General features: G+C 39.9%; 1 protein-coding gene across 6 annotated transcripts in view; it reads left to right on the forward strand.

Annotated features, from left to right (window-relative positions):
* dlgap1b (discs, large homolog-associated protein 1b) overlaps positions 1-17,876 on the forward strand; it is a 115,140-nt gene that overhangs the window by 42,573 nt on the left and 54,691 nt on the right. The gene's annotated exons all lie outside the window — the stretch shown is intronic.

Genomic DNA, 17,876 nt, shown 5'->3' on the forward strand with positions numbered 1-17,876 from the left:
ACACACAAGAAGTGCTTTTTTGTCATTTTTGAACTGTCACCGTTGGCATATAATGCAACAAAGATTGCTAAAGTCAACAGATTTTACTAATAGACCTGCCAATCTCTGTGTAAAAATAAAATAATGATGCTGCCATATTTCTAAAGTTACTTTTACACCCCTCTAATTTGTCTCCAAATCTCAGGTGAAAATTGTCATTTTCAATGGGGGACGTTTCCGAAATTTGATTGGTTTGACCACAGAGTGACCCTGCGCACTTGCGTGGGTTTAATATAAGCAGCCACAAAATTCACATGAAGTTAAATGTTTCGAAAATGAAAATGATATAGATACACATTCCATTCAAATATATATAGCCTATATACACTTATGCATGGAACCACTGTAACAAACCACTGTAACACATCTACCAAACCTCTGTAATAAACACGGAGATGTTGGTGAAATCACAGACATAGGGTGATCAGAAAACAAGTCCAATTCGAATAGAGCTATAATCTCATTTTGCCCTTTGGTTCATGTGGACCAGTCAAACATAATCCAATGTAACCAAAGACATGGAATCATCACAGGACCTGAAAACTGATCTGTGGGTATTAAACACTTTGCAGCTCACACCATTATCCAGAGTGGTTTTCTGTAGTCAGATCTCTAAAGGCCGAGCGCTGTCCTTCCTGCCAGAAAACCAGATTTGTTGCCTGGAGCTTTTTGATGTTAAAAGTATCAAACTCTCTAAGCTCGACTCTAACTGAAGCTCTTTTTAAAGAGCTGTAATATGCACTGAATCCAGCGCAGTGAGAAACAGACCCGTATGATGCACAGACTTTACTCTGGGAACTGGGGCTGGAGTTTAGGAAGAAAGGAACAGTATTCGGGGCACCACGTTCGGAATATCAATTGGTCTAGCGGGGTTAATGTTTAACACCACTGCCAAGGAAAATTCAATTGCTTCCACAAAATGGGTGATATTTGAAAAGGAGCCTCGAGGAAGACTTCAAAGAGCACCAGCTCAGCAGTGTATCCACGGATACCGAGTCAATGGGAGTGAATGAGAGGGATGAAGACATGGTAATTTAGGTAGATTATTATTTTGTGTGCATGTGCGTGCTTCATTAGTGCTATATTTTGTGCGGTAAGGACGTGTCGGGATCTTAGAATGGGAAGAACGGAAGAGTAAATGGTTTGTGCATTGACGGCATCTAAAGACATTCAAATAAAATGACTAAATAAAAAATGACCATTAAGCCCAAGTTAAATGCACTTACTATTGACCACCTAAATGGTTGCTTAATAATTATAATGAGCCAATATTGTGTCATATGTACCACTTGGAACTATATGCATTATTCAAATGAATGTTAATGACTTGTTTTCATGATTCAATTATAAATGAGTCATAATAAACCAAGAAAATGTGGCAGTGTTTTAGACGGCAAGGCCTCTTGGCTTTAAGCATTTCAGTCCATTAACCCAAAATAATTACCTCATTTGCGGAAAATGATTAGTTGTTTCTTTTCTCCCCATGTTACAGGGTGTTATCTGGGTTATGGAATGATTCTTTTCTCTGCAATGGTGGCACTTGCGAAGCACAAAAACTTTCAGGAGTCAATGCAAACAAGTTAAACTCATCAAAGTCAGCGTGTCTCTCCTAATTCGCTGTTTTGAGTTGTTTGGCAATTACAAACGCAGCTCTCTGCCGTGTTTGCAACAATGAAATTAAAAACTCATTTACCATTTTTTTCATAAACTCTTGATTTCACACCTCATTGCCGAGACTTGTGAAGCTCATTAAGGCTAAATCGCTATTCGGCGATAAAAGCATTGTGGTGCTCCCTGATACTCTGCCTTCCCTCTGCAATGCAACCTGGGAAGAGAAGGTGCCGAACTGACATCAATTATCAAGTTCATTAAGACAGTATGAGGAAATAAACACATTTTCTTGCAAGAAACTGACCCTTTATTGCCATGAATGAATGAGTTTTGTTTATCTTTATAAAGTAATTCATGTTTCATGGATTATAGTTTTCAATTTTATAAACAGTGTACCAGATTTTGTATCGAAACGCTGCTACTAGAAGCAGGTTATCTGGTGTTCAATATAAATTCAATGTAATTACATAGACCTTCATAGCTGTCACAGCTGTTTGCACATGTTGTCATTCCTTTTTGATCAATGTCCCTACATGGGGCTCTTAATTAAATTTCAGCACACTAGTCAGACCCGCTTTAGGTTATACTAAGATAAAATGATGCCCATGCAGTATTCAGACACTTGGCTAAATACTCAGCCGGTTATGAAACAAAGTAAACAGGCTGAAATGCTCTAGACCAGTGGCCAACTTGACATAATGTCTTTTGTTTCCAAGTTGCACTTTTGAAAAACACCCAATTTGTCTTTCAAATCTTTTTATGTAAATATATTTGCTGTATTAAACTCATCTGTGTGTTTAAGCAGACTTTTAGCCTAAGTTAGCTAGTTGTCCTACCTTAGTTACTGAGGGATGCACAATAAATCCAAGGGGGTAATCCATCCGCCGGAAACTGAAGCTTCCCCGGGGGCCGCCATTGGCTATCAAGCCATCACATGCTGTTAGCATTCCATTGACTCCCATTCATTTTGGGAGCGAATAGTGGGAGCTGTCATTCTACATTCTACATTCTAAAAGGGAGCTGTCATTCTACTTTGACAGCGAATAACTTTACATCTGAGGCGTTTAAAGACTCCATTTGTCCATTATTTATTTCTAAAGAAACACGACAATGTATAAAAGGCTCCATTGCCTTGTATCTTACGTTATGGCCCCGTAGAAGCAGTTTTTGTAAAAATAGGCTAACGATTGCGTCATAACCACTCGACTCTGTCGCACAGTCGAGAAATTACCGCATAGACAGGCGGACAAGCTCGCAAGCAATCGGGGGGACGTGGAGGCATAAAGTAAATGGAGAAGCCCAAAGAGAGTCATAAAGTTGCTCCTGCTGCTAGCTCATGGACCGCTAATACTCACTCTCTCCGTCTCTGCGAGATTCGGAAGGGAATGATTCAGATTTCTCTCGGCACAGCTACTAGAAGACTTACAACTGTCAGACAGGTTGCTCACGTCTCATCTACGTCAGTTTGAGCATGCGCACTACGCTCAGTCATAAGGAAGTGAGTGCTTCTAATTGACTTCACTTTTCTCTGTTGAAACCTTTGAGGTCGCTGTGTCCAGTTTATATACTGTCTATGGATAAATCGGCCACCATATCGGTATCGGCTGATATATGTTCATTTTTGATGTTATCGTTCTGATAAGAAAATTTGGCCGAAAAATTAAAGCCGATAAATAATTTATTATTTCTTTCAGCTAAAACACTTCAGATGCGCACTGTTCGCCATGATGGTTTTGAATCGCTTGAAATATGATTGGAATGTACGTGCATACGTCACTACATCATATACAGTAGGCTACATACAATTATAATGAGAATTGTGTGCTTGGGACATGGATCTTAATGGTGAAAATGGTGTTTTTGTAACCCTGTAGGCTCTTAAAATTATATAAAAATTTAGATTTAGATTTAGATTTATCGGCCAATGGGCCCTATCTTGCACCCAGCGCAATTGACTTTGAACACCGACGCATGTATCATTCCTATTTTGCACCCGCGCACAGCGGACTTTTCCCTCCACAGACGCACGTCGGTAAATTAGGAAATGAACATGCGCTCGCGGGGGCGGTTCAGCGCAAAGAGGAGGCGTGTTCCGGCGCAAAACTGCCCTGGTGCTATTTTCCAGTTTTAGAAAGCAATTGTGCCACTGACCAGGAAAAAAACAGTCTAAAGACAGTGGCGCGTTGCGCGTTAGTGATATGGTATTTTAAGGGCGCGTGCTTTGCCATAATGTAGCGTGTTAACGCGCATCCACTTTGATTCTCTAATAATTATAAACAGACGCAGCAGTTTTCATTTTTGCAAATCATACATTATTACAAGGAAAAATATTAACACACGAGGGAGGTTGTGTCCGTGAAGATGTGAAAAAGATCTATCTAGATTTAATAAAAAAAAAATCTAGATTAGGCTACACATTTACCCAAATGATACGCCTGTTTAACCGAAGCTAATTTGGGTGGGTTTCTCCCATCATCCCCAATGTCACTTCTCTGTGTTTTACGGCCCTGACGAGAACATCGGTCTCTTTGGCTGTGACCTGCTCCTGGCGTGCGCCGGCAAACCCGCCGTTATAATAGCAATCCGCCATGGAACAAGCGCGTCTGCTCTTAAAGGGAATGTGAGAGGACGCTCTGATTGGTTTATTTCACGTTACGCCCAAACCACACCTATGAATAATGAAGCTACTTCAGACCAACCCCTTTTAGATTTGCGTCGGGCGCAAGAGTCGTTTATCCGCCGGGAAAATAGCAACAGCGCCGGGATCCGCCCACAAAGTTACTTGCGCTTTGCGCTTTGACACTTGCGTTTCAGATCGTTAAAATAGGGCCCATAGTGTCAGTTAACGGTTTTCAATATTATTAAGAATTAACGGTTATTGGCCAAAATGTTCATATTGGTGCATCCCTACTGACATTATTTTTTTGGTGCGGTCACTTTTAACATTGTTCAATGAAGTCATTTCAATTGGAATTTTGTGTCAGGGCGAAATATTTCCACTGGCAGATTTTGCAACAGGTTCACAGGTCACGTGGATTCACTGTGTTGACTTACAGAAAACTGCTTGGTTTGAAAGTGACTGTGTGAGCTAAGCATTGCTACAGCATTGACAGTAAGCATTGAACATTTTTCACCAACATTTTGCTAATAATGTGACCACAACTTTAGACGATGTACAGTATCTTGCAGTAATAATAACCGCGGTTATTACAACTGACTAGCCTCAAACGAAAGCTGAGTGAAGAACATTTTTGTGTTCCATCCAACTCCAATAACTTCAACTTGGAAACTTGACAATTTTCAACCCTGACTTCAAAATGTTGATGTATGATAGTAATTGATCTTCTCTGTTAATAATTCGGCAACCACTATTAGACATTAGACAGTATTGTTGTCTAATACTACATCTTTTAGATTGTGATTATTCTGTAACTATTTAAATTCAATTGAAATTCTTTGAAGCCATTTTTCTTAGTTCTGCCATGTTTCTGCCTTTGCATGGCAGAATTGTCCTGAAAAACAAATGCTACAGCAAATGCTTTTACATATATTCATCTTGTGAGCATCTGACATCAAAAGTCTTATATATCAAGTTGGAATATCCCACATCCGACTTTGAATGGAATGCAACAGCATGCAAGAGAGTTATGTTTCTAGACCTTTTAGATGTTTATTGTTATGATAATAGATAATATCTCCATCTGAGAGAATCATACCACATACATTCTACCAAACACTTCTTTCACATTATTCCTGCATTCTGACATTCAGTGGAGCTTTTCATGTGCAAAGGCTTTGTATTAGAACAATTCCGCTTTGGGCATTTCAACTGCATTTCCTCTCAGGTTTTGTTCTTCGCTATGGCAGACTAGTCGTGAGAATTCAAATGCATTTGCATTTTTGAACATTTGCAGCGTTCGAAAAAGCTTGCACCATCTTCTTATTTATTCTTCTTTCACTCAGCCTCTGCATAAAAGTATGTGTGAAAGAATCAGAGCACAAGAAAGTGTGCGTGTGTATGTCTGTCAGTTTGCGTCCTTGGGTTTTACGGGGCATTTGGATGCCATGATGAAAGCTATAGCCGCGGGGACAGACTGAGAGGTGTACAGTACAAACGGGGTAATGATGTCACGAGAGCTGCTTTGAAACCCAACAGCCATGGGAAACAAAAGACTATTACACCCTCCTCTCTTCCTTTATTTCGCAACGCATCCCTCCATCTCTTACCTCTCCTATCCTTCAACCCTTTCTCCTTATTTTCGCTCTCAGTCTTCATCCTCTGCAGAGAGGCTCGTGTCTGTAGTCATCATACACAGGGCACAGTGGCTTTCCGAAGTGTCATAACACGTTAACAGTCCTGCCACTCAAGCTCCTCCTGCAGAGACCAAGCAGAGGCCAAAAGCTCTGGTTATATCACTGCAACAAAGGGACCTAATAGAAAACATATCCTCCTTTTATAGCTGTGATTCTCAGTGGGTTTTGCTCCAGGAACTAAGCACCATTCTTTTTTTAATATACGAAAGTTATGAAATATGAGAGAATGTGAGTGTGAAAGCCTCTTGGAGAATATGTTTGTGTTTGTGTCCAGTTTTGCAGATCTGATACTCACTCATGAAATCTAGAGCAGCTGTTTGCTCAATAGTGTTTCGCGATCGGCTTGTGTTTAATCACACCACTAAATCAGCAGAAAAGCAGGGGGATTTTAAAAGCCAGTCCGTGGGAATTAAAGGAATTCTTCACTCAAAAATGGATATTCTGTCATGCGCTCGTGTCGTGTGTTCCAAAGCTGTGCGATTTCCTTTCTGCAAAAACAGAATGCACAGTATGGTATTTTCCGTGTATCAAAAGTGACAAAAAATGCTCCATAAAAAAAACTCCATTTGACTCATACTCTATATTTCAAGTGTTCTGAAGACATGAGATAGCTTTGTGTGAAGAACAGACTGAAATTTAACCCTCATCCTGTCCATACATTTTTTAACAAATCCTTCCTTCATGAGTCAAAATGACCCGAACCCATAAAATTGTATCAAATGATCTTGGACGAGGAGAAATAAAATTAAGATCTATATCGGTGTTGCATTTCCTAACACTGTTCAACAAGTCTGGTGAATGACAGTGTAATTAACTGCAGTTTGTGTTATACATAAATAGTAAGTCAGTAAGTTTTAAACGTGTATTACTGTGCTACGTTACCCAACCATTTAATTCGACAAATAAAGTTACAGTAATTTAGCATTAAACTATACGTTACTTGCATCTAATTCATTAGAATGAAATAAAATCACGCGATCAAATGCAACGGTTATAAAACTTTATTTTATTACCTCATCCATGAACATGATTTGTGATTTCGGATTGATTTCCATTGGCCGTGGAGGTGAAGATGAAAACTCCCATCATTCCACACTCCCTCCCATCAAGCTGCAGCTTTGTTATTGTTTTGAATATGCAACCTCTAGCTGACAAAATTACATACTGTGCCTTTATAATAATAATAATAATAATTTTGCACTCAAAGTCCTTTACATAGAAGGGGGGAATCTCCTCAACCACCATCAATGTGTAGCATCCACCTGGATGAAGCGACGGCAGCCATATTGCGCCAGAACGCCCACCACACATCAGATTATTGGTCGAGAGGAGACAGTGATGAGAATAGTCATTGTATAGGGATGATTAGGAAGCCATGATGATGGACCGAGGTCAATGGGCAAATTTGGGATTTTTAGGATTTTTAATGACCACAGAGAGTAGGACCTTGGTTTATCTCATCCTTTAAATCTAATATTTCAGTTTGTAATATGATGCCTCACACACATACACACATTTAAACTTCCATAACTTGATATTCAAAAGCAGCTCTCTCATTAGAGTCTACTTTGTAACATTTAAAAACGTTGAGCTTTTCCCCCTTCTTTTGAATCTACTACCGAAGATCAAACATTTCCCGACACATCATGTCAAAAGAGCACAGGGAGTTTAGTCTATTAACCTGTTTTAAAAGTTAAACTGACCTGCACATCAGCGCTAATGCTAAGAGACTGAGGAGCTGGTACAGCATTAGAAGAAAACCACAGAGACTTATGTCACATCAGATTATTCACCTTTTGACCTGAACATGCTAAGCTTCTGCTAATGCTAAATCCCCACAATTGGATTTGTATTGAGTGGATTGTGTTGTTTTATTGCTTTGTTTTTTTTTGTGAGTGCCTATTTTGCTTCCACCTCCTACTTCCTGTTTTTCCACTTCCATTTTCATAATTGTTGTTTTAGCTTTCCTGAGAATTAGGAGCTCAACTGCTTATGCAATTTCACATTAATTCAGGCTAACACATGTTAGATGTTCTCCTGCGAGGATGACGTTATGTGTCTCCTGCCGTGATCTAAATGAAAAATATATCAAGATAATCTAGAAAGACACCATTCATCTTTTCTGGGAAATAATATGCAAAGTAAAATAATGTGTAATTTGCTACATATATATAATGAAATTTTTTGAGGCTTTTAGCTGTCTATCAAGCTGAGAAAGGACACAACATACAATATATATATTGTAAAATGGCCTTATAGTTATTACTTAAATTCCTCATGAAAACAAAATTCACTACTCTTTTTTTTTTAATGGAATAAAGACACTATCTTCCACCACAGCTGCACATTATTTAGTTTGTTACCTCTGTGTATTTAGTTCCTCTGTGTTCAGTCTTGTGACAGATCGACCGACCAAATGGGTTATGTTGCGTGGTTTTCTATTATTGCTCATGAGAACCTGGACTTTTTTTACCTTCACTGGACAACTCTTCCTTCTTGCCGTCACCAGCCCCTTTGACGACGAGTTTCGCAGTCACTGTTCTGGATCGGGGCGAATTACCATCATCCCATAGACCTCCCAGACACCTCTGGATTGAACTGGAGGGACGCAATCGTCCGTTGTCTGTTTATCCCCAGTCCAGAACACACCCGGACCCAGAGCCCGTTCCACCACCATACTGTTATGTTTGAAGTGTTTTAGTTATTCAATAAGAAGTTAAATTTCGCACCAGAGCTTAAAACGATAACCTCTTTTTTGTGCCACTCTCACTCCCAACGCATGCGCACACGGAACCCCCTTAACCTTGGTTACCCTGGAAACCTTGAATTAGAATATAGACTTCAGTGCGGAGGTATCGACTCCCACCCTATCCCACTCCGTTTCTGGTTTTTCATCGCTGTTTCTGGACAGCTCTATGGACTGTATGAACTTTTTATCTGTTCCTCTGAAACTCCATCACTGTTTTTAGACAGCACAGACACTTGCATGAACAATGTATTGTTACCTTCAACCCTCTCAAATCTCCATCTGCCTCCGTCACCACCCTGCTCAGCCAGTCCTCAAGCCCAAGCCCAACCTGCTGGAAGTTTGCAGCCCTTCACCATCTCCTGCAATGCCAAGCAGTCATGTCGAGCCGCAGGTCCTTCAATCACCATCAGCGCCTGAGCTGAGAGATCCAGTGGCTCCGCCTCCGGCCTCAGATCGTCTCGCTCCGTCTCGGCCTGTCGGCTGCACCTTGGCTCCTCCCACCTCCGGCTCAACCAGACACCCTCGGCCTTTCGACAGTCGTACACCACCTCCGTTACGGACTTGCGGATTTTCCACTACGCTCTGTTCCTCCACCCCTACGTCTGCAGCGGGCTCCTCCTTTACTTCGTGTATACCTCGGTCCTCCATCACACCGGCATCGCCTCAGTCCTCGGGCAGTCTGGCTCTTCCTCAGACGATCGTCACCGCGGCATCGCCTAGGCGTCATGCCAGTGATGTCACTCTTCTCCATCAGCTCTCCATCCGCTCCCTGGGATCCATCGGCTCTGCCTCTGTCGGTCGTCCCCCAGTTGACGTCAGTCTCTCTACACCACTTTGGCTCCTCCTTCCCTCGTCACTGTGCTCTGGGTCTGTGCCATCGGGAGTACACCATCATCGCCGTCGTGGGCTCGTCGTTGTCTGTCACCATTCTTCCGCCGCCTGCCATCACCATCCCTTCTCCATCACCTGTCACCATACTTACACCATTTCCACACCCTCCTCCTAAGCCTTCTCCTTCTCCTGACCCAAACGTGAGGTCACGCTTGTTTTAAGGGGGGCGTTATGTCACACGCACTCAGTTTTGTTCATCATTAGTTTTACTTTCATGGACTTTCAGTTTGTCATCAGTCACATGTTTCTTGGTCTTTGTTTCCCGCCAATCATCTGTTCCCATGTTCCACTACAGCTGCACATCATTTAGTTTCGTTACCTCTGTGTATTACTGTGTAGTAATACTGTGTAGGTCATCTGTGTCCAGTCTTCAGTAGTCTGTAAATGTTTGCGCATTGTGTGTGTTAATCTTTTTCACGCACGGCACGCTCTGTAACACTTTCTGTCAGTTCCTGAGTTTATAGTATTAATAAATCACTTCGTATTGGATCCTGTGTACCTTCGTCTTCATCATCGTCAGTCTTGTGACACTGGGTCATTATTTAGTAGAATGAAATAACTCACATGATGCTTTTGTGTCTTTGTCATTCACTCTGATAAGCAGTTTTAATGCAGAGATGCAAACATATAAGGGGTGAAAGGGGTTAAAAAAAAGTTTTTTTTTTAAACACTTTATTATTTTTTTAACTCTACAGTTGTGCAGTAAAACTAACTTAAAAAAAATCTACATTTCTCATTTTCATTCATGGAGATAACATGGAAAATGTGCCATCCTTTAGTGGACGATTTATGTCACCTGGTGGAAAACAAACACAGTTAATTTGCCATTTCCACTCCCTTTAACTAATATGGTAAAACAACAAGCAAGTTTTCACACGAATACAGAATAAGCAGGTAAATATTACACACCTCACATCAACATGCTATTGTCATCTTTTTAAGTTTAATTAATGTGCTGGCTAGATATACTTATAAAACCCAACAAGGATTTATTAAATCATGGCCACGAACGTCGTAGTAATACAACTTGAACACGAATTCTAAATTCATGCAAATTAGTTAAAGGGATAGTTCACTTTCAAATTAAAATTCTGTCATCATTTACTCACCCTCAAGTTGTTTCAAACCTGTATTCATTTATTTCTTCTGCTGAACACAAAGAAAGATATTTTGAAGAATGTCAGTAACCAAACAGTAGTCTGTACCCATTGACTTCCATAGTATTTTTTTTTCCTACTATGGAAGTCAATGGGTACAGACTACTGTCTGGTTACTGACATTTTTCAAAATATATTTCTTTGTGTTCAGCAGAAGAAATAAATTAATACAGGTTTGAAACAACTTGAGGGTGAGTAAATGATGACAGAATTTTAATTTGAAAGTGAACTATCCCTTTAATTCATAGTTAGCTGCTCTCACTTTGGCTATGTAAACTTTGCTTCGTTTAAACGTTATAAAATACAACTTAATTGAATATCGGGTAGGCTACTCACAGTCTGATTGGTGTCCATGTCGTCCATCTTAAATTACTGTTTTTGGTGATCCAGTTCGGTAGGTAGCGCTGTAACAAAAAACTAGGGTCCTGAAACTGGGGTCCTGAAACTGGGGTCCTGAAACCGGGGTCCTGAAACTGCAGCCTCCGGTTGTGCAGGAATACCCTTCTCGCTGCGTTGGGCAGCAGGATTGAAAAACATGTTGAATAACGCAGACTAAAATACAGGGAGGAGCCAAAGCCTGCCGCCTTTTTCATAGGAGTTTTAAACTAAGGCGATCCTTAATTCGTGTACAGATTATGATAATCTCACATTTTTTTGTATCCTCCTAAAATGGACATAATACCTCTGGGTTAAATTATGTTCATTATTGTTTGTTTCTGTCAAAATTATAGAAATCATTTTGAATTACCCGCCATGTTTTTTTTTTTTTTTTTTTTTGGTCAGAAAGACTGAAAACTTTTGCTAAAAGGCTAAAGCGACATCTGGCCATGAGTAACAGTCTGTACCATTCATAAATGTGCAATGATAACAAAATCTAATTTAAAGTAGTAGCCTACAGAGTATGATATAGCCTACCATGATAAAAATACACAAAACCTTTATTCATTCATAATTTATAACCCTGGAAATGTCAATAATATCTTGACCATTGAACTGGAAGTCTGGTAATTTTTCTTCTTCTTATGTTTTATTTATAAGAAATGTATGACAGACCTTTATTTGAACTCTCCAAATCCTCTAATATCAGAAATTATTTTCCACATTTCTTCTTTTCATCTTGTTTTCCCTGGTTTGGTCTTTCTTTTTGTATTGAGGTGTATTCTGATTGGATGCCGAAAGGCTATGCTGTACATCATCTTCATTACTAAGTGTTCATCCGAGGAAAATTGGGTTGTTTATAACAAACATTGCACTGCGTTTTTCAGAAAAAGATGCCGTTTGTAGCGTGAAATGTGTAGCAAGTTTAGCATGTCGTATGCAGTGTTTAGACTGTTGTTTATATTCTGTTGGGTGAAGTTTGTGTTGTGTCGGTCCCCTCGGCTGTATCCCTGCTTCACTAGTCAGTTTGATCCTGATGGTTTCCGTCAGCCCCATCAGCAGCCTGTTATTGCACTCTCAGCCAACTGTACATATCACCCACAAGACATTTCTAACACACACGCAAACAGAGATCTCACAAACACATGCTGCTGACTCACACACACACACACACACACACACACACACACACACACACACACACACACACACACACACACACACACACGCACACACACACACACACACACACACATCCAAAACTATGACCGAACGTCCTCATTTATAATTCATACTATAGTCCAAATCATAGCATGTTGCCATCTTTCCACAAAATGCCAATAATAGAATGTCCTCGTCTGAGACTCTTTCCCGCATGAAGCTCCTGCCATTCCCTGTTAACCCTGTTACTGAAATGGCAACTTGCTTTTTCACACTAAGTATCACTTGCTCACCAACTCCTCATGAGTTCACGAGCAATGCGCTCTCTGTTGGGTGAGGCGATGGGGGGAAAAGGCTTGTTGCCATGGTGAGGAGAAAAACGACCACGTTCAATTTCCCCCGTGAGATTATTTATAGTTGTCTTTATTGGGCTTTATTGAAAGGAAAAAAAGAAGATAGGGAGAGAAAATTGCTCACTGGTCGGAACAATATGTTGTTATGGTACAAACGGATGGCAGGTCACAGGATTCAAAATGGAAGGGCGCTTTTATTTAGTCACAGAACCAATTAGCGAGCAACCCACTTTTTTGTTCAGGCGTAATGTGGTTTACACCTCCACGCTTATGTGCATGCAGGTTTGTTGGTAGTGTTTCGTAATAGATTGTTTATTTCTGTGAAAAGGTTTTGAGTTCAGTCTGGACTGCCATAATTATTTTTCATTTAAAGTTGAGATTTTATTTTAAGAATGTGGTTCTTAAAGGGGTCCTATTATGCCCTTTCATAAAGTCTTGATTTTGTTTTTGGGGTGTACTAGAATATGTTTTCATGCTTGATTGTAACATATTTTACATTATTAATAATTTGGATTTCATTCGGAATAAAACGGATTTCACAGGACTTTTACAAAACCATGGATCATTTTCCTAAGGGGCAGTGAACAGCCTTACAAAAGCAATAGCTTACAAAAGCTAAAGTAAACACTACATCAATACTGTAATGTTAGTTAGCAGGCTAGTGGAGGCAAAACTTTGCCCTTCGTTTACATCTATCATAGCAACTACATAAAACCTAGAATTGGAACTGTTAATAGAAAACACAAGTACAAATAATTAGACATACTTACAAGTTGTGATCCATAAACAACAGATTGTCCAGACAAAATGGGAACCGTTTTTGTGCGTTGGTCTAGCCTGCATTGTATTCTCAGTAAAATGTGCAGCGCACAGACAAACGTTGTGGTAATAATGTTTAAGAACAGTGTTTAAAATAAATTTTAACCACTCTAAGTTTGTCTGCCTAAGGACAAAGTTTTTCACGGGTGGAAAGAAAAGCGAAAACAACTCTTCATCTTTATCGCAACTCAACCGGCAGCCATATCACCCTGTAGCCCAAAACTGGTTGCCCAGTGAAGCTAAGCAGGGTTGAGTCTGATCACCTGGATGGGAGACATCCTGGGAAAACTAGGTTGCTGCTGGAAGAGGTGTTAGTGAGGCCAGCAGGGGGCGCTCACCCTGTGGTCTGTGTGGGTCCTGATGCCCCAGTATATTGATGGGGACACTATACTGTAACAAACACCGTACTTCGGATGAGACGTTAAAACAAGGTCCTGACTCTCATGGTCATAAAAAATCCCATTTGGCCTCTATCCATCATCATGGCCTCCTTATCATCCCCATATACTGATTGGCTTCATCACTCAAAGAACAGCATTTATTTGAAATGAATATATTATATACATTATAATTGTCTTTACTGAATAATTTATAAAGTTCTTTAAAAACCCAGTAAGATTTTGAATAGTATTATATATTTATTATTTCTTAATAGTGTAAATTTACAGGGTCATGCTGTGTGCCCACCAAGGGAAGAAGAGCCACTGTTTTTTTTTAACCACTGATGTAGATGATTTAGTGTGGCATGTAAATGTTTATAATAGTCCTTTAGACTGTAAGCCATGTCACACTGTAGTCTGACTGTAAGGCAGTCAACAATCCGTGACACGAGACTGTGAGCTACATTATATGCCGGATTGCAATGGTGGCTTAGCCTGGGTTTCCCCATACTGCCTTTTGCGCAGCGCGATTTTATTCACGCTGAAAGGCAGTCTGGATACCATGGACCAGACTTTCGCCTCATCTAGGGAACCAATCACAGAACGGGGTGGGAGCAGCAAGACGATGACGACATCTATGAGACACAACTAAGCACCTTTTGATGCAGCCTTAGATATTGTTCTAAGTAGTTTAGAATGCAAGTTTATTTTGAAAAAAGAGCAGCTTTTGGCGTTAAACCATTACATCTACATACGTCATCTGGTATAATGGAAACGATTGGCTATGAGCTACGTACAGGCGCATTTGATAGACATTCTTAGCACCCAATAAATGGCGCCGGGCATTCGTAAACCACGCCTCAAATACGAGAAAATGTACATGTGGTTCCCAGACCCAAGTCTCAACGAAAATTGGGTCTGGCGTTAGCCAGGCTAATGGTGGCTAGCAAACAAAAACAATCTAGTGTTAATTTTTTGATCATGGCTTGTCTTAAAAAGAAAAATGGAAAAAATGAAGACAATGTGTTTGGAGCAAGTGGTGGTTTGTTGTAGACTCAAGTTCGGCGCTCCTATTGGTTTTTGATTTGACGAGTGTCGTAGGAGAAGCCACACTGCAGGACTCTGCATCAAATCTTCTGACACTGCCAGAATTTCATCTGAGGTCAAATTTGATCACAACGGTCATTAATCGGCTGTTGGTGAACATGTCAGACTAGCGATCAAAGACTTTGGCCTAGGATCAGAGGAATATTTTAGGATTCTTAACATTTGTCTCAGATGGCCAAATCTACAGTGTGAACCTGGCTTAATGCCGGGTACAGATTGTAAGATTTTGGGCTGTCCCAGACTAAAGATTACCAATCGTGATGTTTTTCTGTGGTCGTGGCTCCTCAACGGTTGTCCTACTTTGTACAGTGATAGCGGTTCAAAGACGATCGTTGTCACGGTCTTGCGACCAAAGATAGCCAACGATAATTTCTGACAGTGTCAGAAATTTTGCATGATCATCTCACAGTTTGTTTGCTACTACGATCTACGTCTACTGACTAGCCAATAAAAATGCAACATGAAATGGTTTATTGATCAATGTGACATGGCGCTAAAACTCAAAACGACTAACCTCAAGCTCCATTTAGCAAAATTGGCATTCAAATTTGGCCTCTTTTCCTTAGCCATGACCGCGTCCATATTCTCCTCTTTCGCTTCCTCCCCTTTTTTTGGCGTACATAAAATCCACAATTGCCAAAATGTGATTCATAAGAGAAATGTGTTCAAGTGGCATATAAATATTAAGTATTTCAAATTAAAAGTCATTATATTTTTACTACCAGAGCTTTGTTTAGATAATCGATGTGCTAAACTCTAGCATGTGTTCAATGAAGCTGAGACTTCTGAAGGTTTAATCAAATTAGCTTAAATGTTTAATGAACAAGTGAGTATTCATTAATAAATGGTCAATAAAAGCAAGTTGAGGGATCCTATATGTCCTAAATAGCTAATAGACGTGCGGACGGACACATAGCGTTGCTTTTGATTTCATTAAATGTGTCCCATTATCTGTTTGTGTTGCTCAAGTTTATTTGCAGTTGTTATTCTTCACTAGGTAAGGTCGGTTACTCAGAAATCATTTAGCTCTGCTAAAATCTGACATAGTGATTACTGAGCACTTCTTTGCACACATCCCCTCTCTCTGTCTTTGTGTCTCTTCCTCTTGTGTTTGTTTTCTTTGATCAAACAGATCTGCAGCAAGATTTTTTTCATAGAGTGTGTGTCAGAGTGTGTGTAACTCAAAGAGTGACTTGGTGCTGCTCTCATTAATGACAGCCAGCGTAATTAGTTTGGCCCAGGGAGAGAAACTCTTGGCTGTCGTTTCATCTGTCAGCATAGTTTGATTGTTTTAAAGCGCACTTCAATGAAACCAAAATAGAGAGAGGAAGACGAGGGAGGAACAAAAAAAGGTCAGCTAAAGATATTTTTATATATTTTGCTAAAGTTGTTGCCACAGTCCTGTAGTTGCTATGTCTGCCCGTACAAAATTTGCTGCCACAATTTTACAACGTTTCTTGGGAATTTTAGTGGTTCCTCAGATGTCTTCTGTGTTCTGGGTGGTTGCTAGGGCATTGATAGGAGGTTGCTAATCTGTTTTGGGCTGTGCTTCCCCAAAATATCAAAAGCCCAGTTCAAAAAACTCATAGGCACTAATGGTCTCGATGATATACTTGCAATGCTTTGGGGAAACAGCTGTTTGCGGTTGTTAGGGTTGCCCACTCAAAAGCTTCCCCAATGCTATGTGGTTGCTAGGGCATTGTGAGTAGTTACTAGAACATTTTTATGTGATTGCTAGAGTAGATGAAGGTGTTGCTATGTAGTTGTGAGGGTGTTCTGGGTGATAATTACTAGAGCATTGTTATGTGGTTGCCAGGGTGTTCTGATAGTTGCTAAGGTATTACTGTGTGGTTGCTAGGTCGGTTTTAAGTAGTTAATAGAGCTTTTCTATGTGGTTGCTAGAGTAGTTATAAAGGTGATGCTATGTGGTTGAGGATGTTATGGGTGATTACTAGAGCATTGTTATGTGGTTGCCAGGGTGTTCTGATAGTTGCTAAGGTATTACTGTGTGGTTGCTAGGTCGGTTTTAAGTAGTTACTAGAGCTTTTTTATGTGGTTGCTAGAGTAGTTATAAAGGTGATGCTATGTGGTTGAGGATGTTATGGGTGATTACTAGAACAATGCTATGTGGTTGCCAGGGTTTTCTGATAGTTGCTAAGGTGTTACTGTGTGGTTGCTAGGTCAATTTGAGTAGTTACTAGAGCTTTGTTGTGTGGTTGCTAGCAGTGCTTAATTTGTAAAGTGGGAGGTCCCGGAGCACATGGATCAGGTGGATCCGGCGACTCAAAATGCGGGTTGGAGGCAAAAAAAAAAAAAAAAAAATGACACTGCCTAGTGCTTCTCAATTTTTTTTCCAATTATGTAGCCTACCCCCCAATAATGTTTTTTTGTTTTTTTTGCCAAGTACCCCCTGACCGACCCTAATCATTTGAGATAGAAATAACTGATGTGCCATCATTATGAGATTTATTAAACAAATGAAAAACATTTGCAGTAATAAACATTTGCAATAATAAACAATGTATCATTACCGATAACTGATCGTGCAGTTTAATTACTCCTTGACTGGCCCCAAACATGTTTGATAAAAGAAACAGCCTACAGTGTGTGTATATATATATATATATATATATATATATATATATATATATATATGTGTGTGTGTGTGTGTGTGTGTGTGTGTGTGTGTGTGTGTGTGTGTGTGTGTGTGTGTGTGTGTGTGTGTGTGTGTGTGTGTGTGTGTGTATTACATTTTAGCTCAAAAACAATTGTAATAAAAGATAGGATCATAAGATGCGCAATATAAACATGATTTTTACCACTTAAGTTTTGTTTTGTAAAATCGCCAGACATGATTTTTACCACTTCAGTAAGTTTTGCTTTGTAAAAAACCTTTCTTTAAAGTGAATTTCGTTTT

This window comes from Phoxinus phoxinus (genome assembly GCF_949152265.1).
Source record: "Phoxinus phoxinus genome assembly, chromosome: 24".
Classification (NCBI taxonomy): Eukaryota; Metazoa; Chordata; class Actinopteri; order Cypriniformes; family Leuciscidae; genus Phoxinus; species Phoxinus phoxinus.